Source organism: Panthera uncia, chromosome B1 (genome assembly GCF_023721935.1).
Source record: "Panthera uncia isolate 11264 chromosome B1, Puncia_PCG_1.0, whole genome shotgun sequence".
NCBI classification, from domain to species: domain Eukaryota; kingdom Metazoa; phylum Chordata; class Mammalia; order Carnivora; family Felidae; genus Panthera; species Panthera uncia.
The window spans coordinates 163,665,267-163,680,497 of NC_064811.1; positions in this window are offsets into that span (position 1 = coordinate 163,665,267).

Here is a 15,231-nt window from a genome sequence, read left to right on the forward strand (position 1 = left end):
TATCATATTATTAACCAATGAATAAAATGAAAAAATCATGAGTCTGTAATAACTAATAAATTAACTCTAACTAACTAATTAAATGGAGAAGTAAGGTCTATTTCTTACGTTAGACTGTCATTTAATAAACATAGAAGTGATTATGGTATAAGGGAGGAAAACATTTCCTTTCTTTCCTTCTAGGTTCTTTGGCTAGTCTAATAATTAAATTGACAAAAGGCCAATTAAGAAAAAAAAAAAACAAATAGTAATTTCCTATGTACAGGATCTCATAAAAATATAAGACTCAAAGAAGTGACCAGTAAACAGCTTTTACATCTTTTAGGCAAAGAAACAATACATTTGTAGGGAATTGATAAAACAAAGAGGTTTGAGTCCGGAGTAATTGGTGAAGACATAACAAGGTTTGTTTTGGTCCTAAATTCTCTATCTCTGGTGATAAAGATGTCTCTCTACTTTCTGGTACAGGGAAGACACCAGCTTTCAGGGGGACAACATAGGGTCAGAGTGTCCTTCTTGCACTAGCTTCTTCTTAAGTAACTTTAGTTCAAAATTTAGTTCAAAATGCCAAAGTGGCATATTTTAGAGTGGACTTCACTAAACCCCATCAGTTCCCTTCTCTAAAACTTCTCTGGATGTTTCACATATCAACAGTTGAGCTGATGGTTATGGAGAGCAGAATCAGTTTACAGCAGGTAAAAAATCTGCAAAGGGAGAAAAGAACATAGATTGGAAGAAGAATTAGCAAACAGGAAAAAAAAAATGAAGCACATTTCCCCACAACCCATTAAACCAGCTCCCAGTGTTGGGAATAGTTCACCCTCAATAAAATGGCTGTGATTCATTTATCTAATGGAAAGTGTTAATCTTTTTTAATAGATGTAAGTTAGACACTACTTGTTGTGTTTTATTTACATAAAAGCAGTATTTTTTTACTATCCCTTGCTGGGTAGTGAGTGTATCTAGAGCATGATTTTAGAGGACAACAGAGGCTTAGTTGTTACCTTGTGGCTGGAGTAGCTCAAAAATTTGCATAGTGGTGTTGAACTCTTTTTCTAGTATCATAAAAAGATTTAAGATTGCCTTTTCCTGTGTCTTAATTCTTGGGAATTAATAAGCCCCAAGGCTTGGAAATAAGGTCCTCAACATTGAAAAGAATTTGGAGTGGCAGATTTTCTACAGTTTCTCATCCCATATGATTATATGGCATGACTTTATGGCATGACTCCTATAAATTAGGAGCCCAAATTTATAATTTGACTGGCACTTAAGGTGGAAGATCTGGTGACAGAAGGAGCCAGGTATCTGAGTCCACATCATTCTGGCCATTTAGATTGAACACTTTATATACCCTATTGCCATTTAACATAAAAAAAAAACAAAAAACAAAAAACAAAACAGTGTGATTCAAAGATAAGGTCAGAGTGGAATCAGTAATCTTCCAGATCTGAGACATTCCAAGACCTTTGCAATAAGTAATGTTAGCATTAATACATCTCCATTTTACATGTACTTCTATCAGTTTGTAGAACACATTGCAAAATGTCTGATATGAGAGACCTGCAGTCTATTTTTGGCAACTATAATACTTGGTTTTGTCACCTGGTCAAGTTAGTCCAGATTTTTGCTTCACCCATATATAGTTTGGGGTATTTGGCAATCTAATCAGAGGAGCAGCTGAGATACCCAAGTCATACAAAGATAGTCTGTGAACCATCCAAAACATTTTGTCATTTGGCAAACATCTGTGCTATAAAAGGTAGTGCTACAGTCAATTCTAATCTCCATGACAGGTTTGGAGATATCTATGAAATCAAACCACAGGCTTTGATTGCAATATTGCCCTAGCATGTTACCCAGGAAAGGTCCAGTGTCATGTGTGTTTTCAATACAAAGGGAAATAATTCCACTTATTGTCTTTCTTTGGGTAAAGGGAAGTCCTTGAACTTCTATAAAGGTTTTCTGAGCCCAAATAAGTTACCAGAAGAAGAAACAGAGTGATATTTTTCTAGTTGTGGATACCTTACCCTATCATTCATCCATCTTCTATACTTAGTCCACCAGGTATTCACGTTGGCAGGGAATTTTTGTTCAGTTTTTTTGCACTATCTAGATGTTGACATAACCAATAGTTGGATAGATTGAAATGGCCAGGATTTGGTAAAATGGCATAAGGGCGTGTTTCATCTGTACCTGACTTGTTAAAGTAAGGCTTAATAAGAGCAAGACACAGATTGAAAGAGTTACTATGTAAACTCAGAAGGGGAGTATGATAAATTGAAACAATCTCCAGTCAGTCTTCTAACAAATAATTAATAAATGTCGTAGAAAAAAAGTATCCATATCCATTAATAAGCTCTCTCTGTATGTGTATGTGTGTATGTGTGTGTGGTAGAATGTCTTACAAAGGAAGGGAAACAGATAAAAGCAAAGTTTCTTGATCCCAGATCTTGGGAAAAGTTGTCCACTTTGTGATGCTTTCTGCTTCATAAACCTGGGAGTTGACTCTGGAAATCCTTCTTAGGGATTATCTTCCAGTTATTATGGGAGTGATAACCTTGATCTATTTTGGCATGGCTTGCATGAATTCAGGAGGATTTTTTTTTTAATTTCAGTGGCATTGTATGTGGTTATCATACCTCATAAAGTTTTTCCCAGAGAGGTGACAGAGTATGTTTTGTTCTAAAGACCTTGATGTGCACCTGGTCTCCTGGTTCAAAGGGATGGCAAGGCTTGTCAGTCAGTGGAGGCCATGGCTTTTTCACTTGTTGGTGATATGCCTAGTATACCAGTTACTTTTTATATGTAGCTAGTCATAGCCTCAAGTTGTTTACTTAAGTTCCCACAAAGTTCACTTAATCCAGGAATGAAAAATTTAGAGATGCCATGAGGCATTGAATGTCCAAACACTATTTCAAAAGTGGTCAATTAATGGCTCCTATTTGAAATATTCTGGATCTTTATAAGGGCCAAGAGCAATGCTTCTGGCCAGTTAACCCCAATTTCTTGACAGATCTTTACCAAAGTCCTTTTTATTCCTAAATTTTTATGTTTCACTTGCCCTGATGATAGAGAATTATATAGGATATGAAATTTTAAGGAGTACTCCAAGGTCTTTGCAAGCAAATGGTTTGTCTCTATTATAAAACGAGTTCCATGGTCTGACTTAATCCATAAAGGAATGACAAAACCTAAATAATCTGTTATTAATTTATTTTCAACTGTCATGGTATTAATTTCTTTACTACAATTACAGCATCAGAGGCTTATAATATTCCTGAGATATGTGAGTCCATGTTAACTATCTCTAAATGTAAATGAAACTACATTCAGTCCATCCACTAAACATGAAGACAATAACCAAACAGTGAGAATAGCAAAAAGCTGGAGACAAATTAATAAAATCCATTTGAAGTACAGCAAAAGGCAGTATGGGCCTAGACAAACTTGCTGGGGTATACTGATTTCTTTCAGAAACTTGGTGTATTTACAATTGGTATACTGGGAAATTGTTCAGAAATTGTGTGGATGTCAGGGTAGAACCAGTTGTCTTTTAGTTCCTTAGCTATCCTCATGTACATATATGTCCCATTTAATGAGAGATAAGTACAAGCAAAAAAGTCAAAAGAGAGGGGGCTACAGGAAGTCTATTTGGCCCAAAGTATAATCCATCTGATTATTATTTTGCACCAGTAGTATTCATTTATCTTTTTTAGGCTGTGGGGCATTTGCCTGGTAGCTAAAACTATCAGCCAAGGATAAAAGCAGGCTTAAAAATTGGGTGGAAAAAGGGTGGGGGAGAGGAGGTCCATTTGGAGCTACATATTTAGCAGCTATTGTTTCCTAAAGACAGAATATCAGCCTCCTTAATATGGACTGAACAATGAACAATGGCAACTTTAGAAGGGAGATGAATAGCTTGTAACAGAGCAGCAATTATAGACCCATTAGCAAGAAGAGCACCACAGAGGTTAAGAATTTATGGAATTTCCAAATTGTGCCAACAGCATGGCAGACTCCAAAACCATATCTGGAGTCACTGGCAGTTTTCCATTTTGTGAGCATACGATCTCTGGTAAGGGCAATGTGTTCAGCAGCTTGGGCTGATTTTACAGTGGACAAAGAGTATGTCTTGTGTTTTGTGTGGTGAAAGTATGGCATAACTGGTTATTATGTTTTCCCAGAAACTTCGTTTACAGGAGCCATCACAAAATAGTATTAAGTCTGGATTATTTAGAAGGATGTCTAAGAAGTCCTCTTGTGTGTGAAACCATTACTGTAGTTGCAAGGCAATAATGTGGAATGGGATGGGGCTCTTCATCATCAAGGAAGGGTAGTAAAGTGGCTGGGTTTAAAGTGTTACCGCAATGCAAGATGCTGGAATGGTTAATCAAAAGGACCTGTTTATAGGTTGTCTATTACCATATAGAGAAGTGTTGTGTCTTATGAACCTGTAAGAGAGCAAACAAAGCATGAGGAACACACAGGTGAATGTGGGAGACTGATGTGAGAGTACTGGCTTTGTCATTCAAGGTGACAGCTCTGGCTACCACATGCAAGGCATGGGGGCATACCCACAGAGTCTAATGACATGAGATATATGCCATAGGATTTATCTGAGTGTCAAAATGCAGTCCTAGAATACTTCAACAATCCCATTATTTTCTTGGAATTATGTTAAAAGGTGCTGAATTGGATAAACTGAGAGCTAAGGTGTATGTGATGTTAATTGTAAGGCTTCAAAGAGGGTTAATGCCTCTGAAGGCCAGGAAATGGGCTCTGGGATATCTGGAAGGAGGACATAGAGGTTTAGCAGGAATAGCAAAAATAGGAATCCATAGGCAGCAGTAGCTAGCTACCCCTAGAACTGTATGTAATTGTTTACTCATTTTGAGGAGAGGGATTGACAAAGGTGACTCAAGACATTTTGGGGTGAACTTTTGAATGCCCTGAGATATTTCATGTTCTAAGTAGGTAACAGTTGTTTGTACCCATTGAAGTTTAAGGCAGGAGGCTTTATGGTTTCCTTCAGCTAGTACCTTTAGGAGAATAAGGGAGTCTGTAAGAGTACCCTGCTTAGTTTGGTTACAGGGTGAAAGGTTATCAACATAACAAACAAGAGTAGAGACATTGGTAAAGGCTGCAGAATCCAAGTGAGCTTTAGGAGCCTGAGAAGCTATTAAAGAACTCACAATATGCCTGAGATATGAAAGTCCATGTTAACTGTCTCACTTTAAATGTAAATGCAAAGAAAAATTGTAAGTCAGGATGCAATAGGATTCAAAAGAAAGCTGAGCCGAGGTAAATTACTGTAAATCAGGCTACATAAGCAAAAACTGAAGTAAGAATAGCAGCTGGATTAGGGAGTATTGGGAGGTGAGCAATTACAAAAGAGTTTATGGCTCTTAGGTCTTGCACAAACCAATAGATTTAGTTTCTGAGTCAAATTTGTCTTCATTCTTTACTTGTCAGATTGGAGGAGTACTAGAGGGTGAGGAAGTAAAGCCAAGAACACCCTGGGGCAAAAGAAAGTTTATTATACATTCAGTTCCTCACTATGCATCTCTCAAGAGAGGTTATTGGGTTACTTGATGGAAATGTTTATATATTTTTTCCCCAAGTAATGAATGCAGGCTCTGCACTCAGTAACAATCCAACTTCACTTGTATGTGTGGCCCAAAGACTAATTGGGTCATTTAAAATTTTTTTTGGAAAAATTGTTTCTACAAATTTTAATTGCAGTATAGTTAACATAGTGTTATTTTCAGGTGTACAATGTTAAATAATTATTTATTACTCAGTGCTCATTATGATAAGTGAACTCTTAATCCCTTTCACTTATTTCATCAATCTCCCTAGCCACCTTCTCTCTGGTAACCATCAGTTTGTTTTCTATTTTTAAGAGTTTGGGTTTTTGTGGAGTTTTTTTTTTTTTTTTTGTCTCTTTGTTTATTTCTTCTATTTGTTTCTTAAATTCCACATAGGAGTGAAATCCTATGGTATTTGTCTTTCTCTGACTATTTCACTTGGCATTATACCCTCCAGATCCATCCATGTTGTGACCAATGGCAAGATTTCATTCTTTTTTATGGCTGAATAATATTCCATTGTGTGTGTGTGTGTGTGTGTGTGTGTGTATAAAACACATCTTCTTTATCCATTCATCTATTAATGGATATTTGTGTTAAATCCATAAGCTGACTATTGTAAATCCTGTCATCATAAATATAGGGGTGTGTATATCTTTTTGAATTAGTGTTTTTGTGCTCTTTGGGTAAATACCCAGTAGTGAAATTACTGGAATATGTGGTAACTTTATTTTTAACTTTTTAAGGAACCTCTATACTGTCTTCCAGAGGGCTGTGCCACTTTGCATTCCCACCAACAGTGCATGTTGTTCCTTTTTCTCCACATCCTTGATAATACTTGTTGTATCTTGTGTTTTTTACTTTAGCCTTTCTGACACGTGTGAGGTGATATTTCATCGTGATTTTGATTTGCATTTGTCTTAGGATTAGTGATGTTGAGCGTATTTTCATGTGTATTGGCCATCTGGATATCTTCTTTGGAGAAATGTCTGTTCATGTCTTCTATCCATTTTTTAATTGGATTATTTGAGTTTTTTGGTGTTGAGTTGAGTTATATGTTCTCTATATATGAGTTGAGTTATATATGTTCTCTATATACTTTTGATACTAACCCCTTATCAGATATATCATTTACAAATATCTTCTCCTATTCCAGAGGTAGCTTTTAGTTTTGTTGATTGTTCCACTTGGTGTGCAGAAGCTTTTTATTTTGATACAATCCTAACAGTTTATTTTTGTTTTTGCTTCTCTTACCTCAGGAGACACATCTAGAAAAATGTTGCTAAACCTGATGTTTTATAATGAATAGATGTTATACTTTGTTAAATTGTTTTTCTGCATCCATTGAAATGATCATATGATCTTTATTTTATTGATGTGATGTATCACATTGATTGCTTTTTGAATATTGAAAAACCCTTGCATCTTCCAGGAATAAATCCACTTGATTGTGGTGAATGATTTTTTCCATGTATTGTTGGATTCAGTTTGCCAATATTTTGTTGAGGATTTTCGCATCTATGTCCTTTAGAGATATTGGCCTGTAGCTTTTTTTTGTAGTGAGTTTATCTGGTTTTGATATCATGGTAATGCTTGCCTCATAGAATGAATTTGAAAGCTTTTCTTCCTCTTCTGTTTTTTTTTTTTTTTTTTTTGGAGTAGTTTGAGAAGAATAGTTGTTAACTCTTTTTTAAATGTTTGGTAGAATTTGCCTGTGAAGCCATCTGGTCCTAGACTTTTGTTTGTTAGGATTTTTTTTCTTTGTAATTATGGATTTACTTTCTTTGCTGGTAATCAGTCTGTGCAAATTTTCTATTCCTCTCTGCTTCACTTTTGGTAGGTTATATGTTTCTTGGAATTTGTCCATTTCTTGTGGGTTGTCCAACTTGTTGGTATATAGTTTTTCATAATATCCTCACATGATCTTTTGTATTTCTGTGGAATTGGTTGTATTTTTCCTCTTTCAGTTCTGATTTTGTTTGAGTTGTTGCTCTCTCTCTCTTTTTTTTTATGAGTCTTACTAACAGTTTATCAATTTGTTGACCTTGTCAGAGAACTAGCTTTTGGTTTCATTGATCTGTTCTTTTTTTTCTTTTTCTTTTTTTCTTTTTTTAGTTTCTAGTTTGTTTATCTGCTCTAATCTTTATCATTTTCTTCCTTCTACTAGTTTTGTGTTTTGGTTTTTCTTCTTCTTCTTCTTTTTTAGCTCTTTTAGGTGTAAGGTCAAGTTGTTTATTTGAGATTTTGAGATATTTTTTGCATCTTCAAGTATGTCTGAATTTCTATAAACTTCCCTCTTAAAACAGCTTTTGCTGCATCCCCAAATTTGGACTGTTGTGTTTTGTCTCCATGCGTTGTTTTTTTAATTTCCTGTTTGATTTCCTGGTCAACCCATTTATTGTTTAGTAGCATGTTATTTATCCTCCATGTATTTGTGGTCTTTCCAAATTTTTTCTTGTGGTCAGTTTTTAGTTTCATAGTGTTGTGATTGGAAAAGATGTAAGGCGTAACTTCAATTTTTTGAATTTGTTGAGACTTGTTTTGTGGCCTAATATGTTCTATGTTCTGGAGAATGTCCCATGTACTCTTGGAAAAAATGCTTATTTCACTATTTTAGGATGGAATGTTCTGAATATATGTTACATCCATCTGGTCCAGTATGTCATTAAAAGCCACTGTTTCCTTATTGATCTCCTGTTTGAATGACCTATCCATTGATGTAAGTGGAGTGTTAAAGTCTAACTGGGACATCATTTTATTTATTTATTTATTTATTAGCCTGAAGGTTTCTTTCTTTTTTTCTTTTTAATGTTTTATTTCATTTTGAGGGAGCATAAGTGGGGTGAGGCAGACAGAAAGGGACAGAGAATCTGAAGTAGGCTCTGCACTGACAGCAGTAAACCTGATGTGGGGCTTGAACTCACAAACCAGGAGATTATGACCTGAGCTAAAGTTGGACACTCAACCTACTGAGCCACCCAGGTGCCCCTAACTGGGGCATCTTTTAAAGACTATTCTTTTCAGAGGATTTTAAATCAAGACAATTTTTTCTTTTTTTAATAACATATTTAAAAATTTTTTTCTTTTCAAATTTTTATTTAAATTCTAGTTAGTTAACATACAGTGTCATATTGGTTTCAGGCATAGAATTCAGTGATTAATCACTTATATATAGCACCCAGTGCTAATCATAACAAGTGCCCTCTTTGTTATGATCACCCATCTTCCCTATCCCCCACCCGCCTCCCTCCATCAAGATGAATTTCTAGTAAGGATATCACTGACAAATTTATCACAGCTGCTAACCCAGGAAATGGACAGGTAAGCCCTGGTGCACTGCTGAGGCCAACTGCTCTTTCCCTGAGAATTCCAAATGGGCTGGACAAATTGAGAGTATAGCCCCTGGCTGTGCTCACAACACTGTTGTCAAACAAACTTGGATAAACTCATTGTAAAAGAAGCCAATTACTCAAGAATGAGCATTCAGAAAGAGTAAGGAAGAAATTTATTTTGGGTGCTGGCAGCCAGGGGAGGTGGCAGGCTCAACCTTAACAACCCACCTCTCAGCCCACATGATGAACACCTGGAGTTTTATGAGGAGAGGTTAAGGGAGTATATACAAGAGAGCAGGCAGAGATCATACCAACCCCCATCCATGATCACACACCCTCTGCCTGCTCTCTGATCAGGGCAGGGAAGGGGATGTGTGGGGTGTGGTCTTCTAAGCATTCCACTGCTATCAGGGATTTTCTTGTCTGGCAGGTGGGATGTCCCAGTCATTGCAAAGGACCTTCATCAATGCTTCAAAAAAGTGTTATAAGAAATAAACACAATAGTGTTCAGTTAGAACATGAGTCAAGTAAGATATCTTACCTATTTCTGGTTTTAACTGTTGGGGTCTATAGTTGATCAAGAGGGCTAGCTATCAAGGAAAGTAGGAAATTTGGGGGTTTATCTGAAGGTGGAGAAATAAAAATGCATTTTGCATTACATTTTATTGTGGCATTTAATTTGCATAACAAATCTCTACCAGGGGCGCCTGGGTGGTTCAGTCGGTTAAGGTCTGTCTTCCGCTCAGGTCATGATCTCATGGTTCATGAGTTTGAGCCCCATGATGGGCTCTGTGCTGACAGCTCAGAGCCTGGGGTTTGCTTTGGATTCTCTGCCTCTCTCTCTCTGCTTTTCCCCCACTTGCACTGTCTCTCAAAGCTGAATAAATGTTAAAAAAAAAAATTAAATAAAAAAATAAAAAATAAAGAAACAAACAAGTCTTTACCAAAAAGTTTTGCTAGTGAGGAGTTGAAAACTAGAAAGGCATTGTGTTGTGAAATAGGTTGCCCTGAGACTCTGACAGCCTCAATAAAATCAGAGGTGACAGAGATAAATCCTCTCAACATGTGGTAAAGTCCCACCAATGTTAATTTTAAAATCCAGTTTTTTATCCTTTGAAAAAAATTTAATGGTGAACTCTGAGATGTGACTGAGGATCAGCTGACCTCAATCAGTCAATGGTGAATTGCCTCAGAGGAGGGGGAAAAAATTTACCCTCTGGGGGGTGTTGGGGCCTAGGTGGATTAGTTTTTAAATGTTCCTTTCTCTTAATTGCAGAACAATTATTCTTCCAATGCCCTCCCCTCCCCCCTTTTTTTCTTTCATAATGTCTGCAATTGTCTAGAGGAAAATAGGAAGGGCTCTGAGTGGACTTTTAGTTGCTTTTATTTTATTTTTGAGTAGCTTTTAGAGTTATACTTTTATCTATCTAAAGATTTAAGTTTCAGAACAATTGTTGCTTTTTACTCTTTCCCCCCTGTATTCCTGCAAGCTATTCTCAAATAATTGAGTAGTTGTTTCTATCTCATAGGCTAGCTTGCTGGCCCAGTCAACTACATTATTTTGTATTTTCCTCTTTATATCCGGGAGAAAACCTCCTACTGAGGTGGAAATTAAAAGATTACTTTCTCAAAACAACAACAACAACAATTCCTGTGCTCTGGAACTTCTGGGTTTAGTGTAGTATGCCTTTGAAAATTATGCATAAAGCATTCAACAAAGACCTTCAGATGCCCTCCTTTCTGAGGCCAATTCATTTTAGGGTGGAAAGCCTCTAACATTGCTCCTATCAAGCTTTCAATATCATCCTCCAGCTGAGCTATTTCCTGGTCAGTTTTAGGAGGACCTGGGAGACTTTCTGACCATCTGTTTCCCTGGGTGGGGATGGGGGGGGGGTATGGGGGTAGTTTCCAGGGGGCCATCTGGCTTGTTTAACTACAGTACAATGATGGGAGGGAAAAACACTCCTTAACAGTCTCTCTGAATGGTGTTGTGAATGACCACTAATCTTTCTAATTTCTTTCCAAATTTGGTAGGATCTTCTGCAAGTAGAAGCAGGCTTTATAATTTAAAAGATCTGTTGTACAAGGGACATGAATTCTTTGCTGTGGGGATCCAGGATACACTCACAATGGACATTGCATAGGAAGGCCCATAGGAAGGCAGAAACTGATTACAGAGATGTGGAAAGGAGGAGGAGCTGCAAGGCACAGTAAAACCTCATCACCATCTGTCCCAGGTATTTCTGCTACATTCTTTCCAGACATATAGCATTTATATAAAAAGTCTGTATACCCTAGACCTGGAAGTCAGGCCATAGTGTTTTCTGTAAATCTCATAGGGAAAGAGATGATAAAACAAGTAGGTGTGTAAGGGATTTTCTGGGGAAGTTGGAGAAATTTGGGGAGCTAAAGAAATTTGTTGAGGAGGAGATGGGGCTGGGTTTTGAGAAGTGGGATTCAGACCAGGGACCCAGAGATTCAAAAAATCTTCTGGAGGGTCAGAGACAGGGAGATGGGAATAAAGAGTTTTATGAGAGGGTGAAAGGGGGAATTTACATTGGATGTAGATTTTAATTTTTTTTCTAAATTCAGTTTCTTTTTTTTTTTCATCTCATTAAAGGAGTCCCTAAGGCTAGCCATTATATTCCTTTGTATCTTTTTTATGGGAAGAGTTGGACGTGACTTTTAAGGGTTAGAATAAATCTTTACCACAATGTGAGAGGCATTCCTAAAGTGGGTGGAGTGAAACATCTATGACCCAGAAATTTACTACCAGATTTATCCTAAGAAAACAAAGACCTTTATTGTCATAGGCAGAAGTATAATATAGTAAAACAGTGTCTCTGGTCTTTCACAGGAACATGAGGCTCCTCCTGTCTGACATTGGCGGGGGGGGATGGTGTGCTACTGGACTGGGACTTTTCCAGCAGTAGCAAGATAACAACGGTTGAGATGACAAAGGCCCCTAAGGACGGGGACTCCTTATGACAAACTCCTTTGAGAATTAGCATAGCTGGACAAAGAGAATTCTGTTTGTGACTTTGTATTTCAGAACCTCAGTCTCTTCAAATGGCCACCAGATCCACATCAGTATGTGCACCTTCTGGATGACAGTGACCAGAGAAAATATTCTCCCTGGTCGCAAAGCTAAGCACTCAAGACACAGAATAAGGTGAAAGAAAAACCATTCCTGGTTTTTTACATAGGGGATCCACAGCAAAGCTTGACTAAAAAGACACTGGTCTGGTGAGAATGGTGAACTCACCAAGGTGTGAGGCTGGCTCACCAGCAGGCAGATAGGAAGTAAGCTTGGGTTCTACTCTGTTGACACAAAATGAATAAACCTTTTAGAATCTCTAAAAGTAAAAAAAAGTTTTATTCAAGCCCAAGTTAGGTAAACTGCTCAGAAAACATACTCTTCATGGGGAAAAAAGTACTCCAGAGAATGAATAGTTTTTACAGGGCTATACACTTTTTTTTTTCTCACATCTTGTAAAAGCTTAAAGGACTATAGATTAGCATATAGGCAGGAATCACGGGTTTTAACATTGAGGAATGCAGGGGGTAGAAGCATTGACTGATAATTTTAGGACAGAATGGTTTTCCTTTAGGCTGCTTATCTACAAAACTGATGTACAATATATATTTGGTGGGCCATAAATCAGGCTTTTGGTTTAAACAAAGTTTATGTACAATCATACTGACTTAGAAAGAAATCTAAAATGGCTTCTCTTATATATCAGGCCTCTAGAGAGGTTTGTTGTTGTTGTTGTTGTTGTTTTTCCCTCTAACTCTACAGCTTCCTCTTTATGAAAAACTATATAGAAGACAGAGGCAAAAGAAAACAATGACCGTCTCTGGGTGGAATGAGATCAGTAACAAACATATTTAAAACAAATCTTTATCAGAGTCACTATATGTAAGGAACTAATTCACATGAGTATTTTCTCCTGCTAATCTAAATTTAGAAAAAGAAAAGGACTTTCATCATTCTTGCTTCCACCAGACTTTGCAGGCAGAGATCCAAGAGGCTTTTGTGGTAAGAATTTCTACCTTATGCCACCTCTTGTCAGAGGCCCTAAATTCTCAGCTGCAGCAGCCCTGAGATGGGCAGCGTCCAGCCAGTGGAGGACCGCATATTGGGCGCCAAAACTGTAGAGAAGGAAGACATTTCCTTTCTTTCCTTCTAGGTTCTTTGACTAGTCTAATAACTTAATTGATGCAAGACAGATTAAGAGGAGAAAAACAAACTTTGATGTCACAAATCTAGAAGCTTATAGAAATATGAGACTCAAAGTGGTGACCAAACAGGCAGCTTTTAGACAAAAGAATAAATTCACAAGGAATTGACAAGACAAAGAAATTTGGGCCTGTGTAGTAAATTGGTGAAGAAATAACAAGGTTAGTTTATATAGCCTTTCAGCCCTAAGTTCTCTATCTCTTATGATAAATATATCTCTATATTCTGGTATAGGGAGAGTACTTTTCATATAGGAGATTTACCTCTTGCTTTTAAGGGGACAGGGGAGGATCAACGTGTCATTCATTGTACCAGTTCCTTCTTAAGTGAGTTTGATTCAAAATGATCAATATGCCAAGTAGCATATTTTGGGTGGCCTGCTCTGAATCTCATCAATGGAAATAGAGAATAGTTCTTTGTCAACCTTCATAGTGGTAGTTGATATAGGCAGGAGTAATCTATGGATGCTGAAGTTGATGTGCAGAGGAGGAAAATTAATTTCCTCTCTAACTTTTTAGGTTTTTAGCTGAGACTCTTCTACAATAAGAGACAGATTAACAATAGAAAAACAAACATGTTTAATAATATGTAAACCCCTGTGCAAATGGAAGATATGAAGAAAACTGAGTAACACCTGCAAATGGCCCAAGACAATACCTTAAATACCATCTTCAGCTAAAGATGAAAAGATAGTGGGGATAGGAGGGAGGAATGCCATTATGGGAGGTTATCAAGGAAAGTAAACAGGGGTAAAGCTGTTATATAGATTTAAGTAAGTGCCTTCTTCATTAATAAGATTATCTTGTGATTTAGAGCCTTCTTTCTCTTCCTGGTACAAAGAGGGATACACCCTTACAAATGGAGATTTTGATCATGGATGAGGGGGGAGAGGCAAACCAAGAAGAGAGGCAAACCACAAGGGTGGTGGGGGCTTGGAAGTGGGATGGGTTAAATGGGTGATCAGTATTAAGGAGGGAAATTGTGATGAGTACCAGGTGTTGTATGAAAGTGTTGAATCACTAAATTGTACACCTGAAACTAATATTATACTGTATGTTAACTAAGTGGATTTTAAATAAAAACTTTAAGGGGCATCTGGGTAGCTCAGACAGTTAAGCATCTGACCCTTGATTTACACTCAAGTCATGATCTTGCAGTTTGTGAATTCGAGGCTTGTGTTTGGCTCCATGCTGTGTCGCGCCTGCTTAGTATTGTCTGTCTCCCTCTCTCTTTCTGCCCTTCTCTCTTTCTCTGTCTTAAAATAAACAACAAAAAACTTAAAAAAAGACAGAGGTTTCCTTTACAAATGTAAATGTTCCTTACAAAAGTGTAACTTCCACTCAGTTTTCAGAGCTCTGCCTATGCCTGCTGTTTCTTAAAATTAACCACCTCAAGATAATCTTTAGGCCAAAGAGAATATTTTGGGATATCACATTCTGTTCCTCATAAATGGAGAAAGTTTGGTGAGAAATAGGATATTGGTATAATATTGGACATCTCCTTACAAAATGCTAATCAAACACTAAAAAAATAGTGGTTTTTATTGTAAAGAAATCTGGAAGACACCAGCTTGACCAGATAATCAAGGGTAACATAACCAGCAATGGTCTGGACCAACATTTTGTCCTTCATGATTAATGAGCTAAGAAAGGAGCAGGAGAAATTTTGTGGGATCCCCTAGCAAGCATGCATAGTCTCTGTCTGGCTAGGGATAATGTTGAATGGACCCAGATTAAGGGACATATCACAGAAGCAAATGCCTGAGAAGGATCAAGACAGTAGGACTGAGGAACAGTTTCAGACTGAAGGAAATTGATGCAATGTGACACTATGGTCTGAATGTTTGTGCCCCCCCCCCCAAATTTATATGTTGAAACTTTAGCCCCCAGTATGATGTTACTAGGAAGTGGGGTCTTCAGAAAATCACTAGGTCATGAGATTAATGTTCTTATAAAAAAGGCCAGAGAAAGTTCCTTTGCCTTTCCACCATGTGGATGAAGGGTAGCAGAATATGCTACTCCAACATAGGCTTTTTTTGGCATAAGAATGATCTTGAGTTTATTATTTTGAG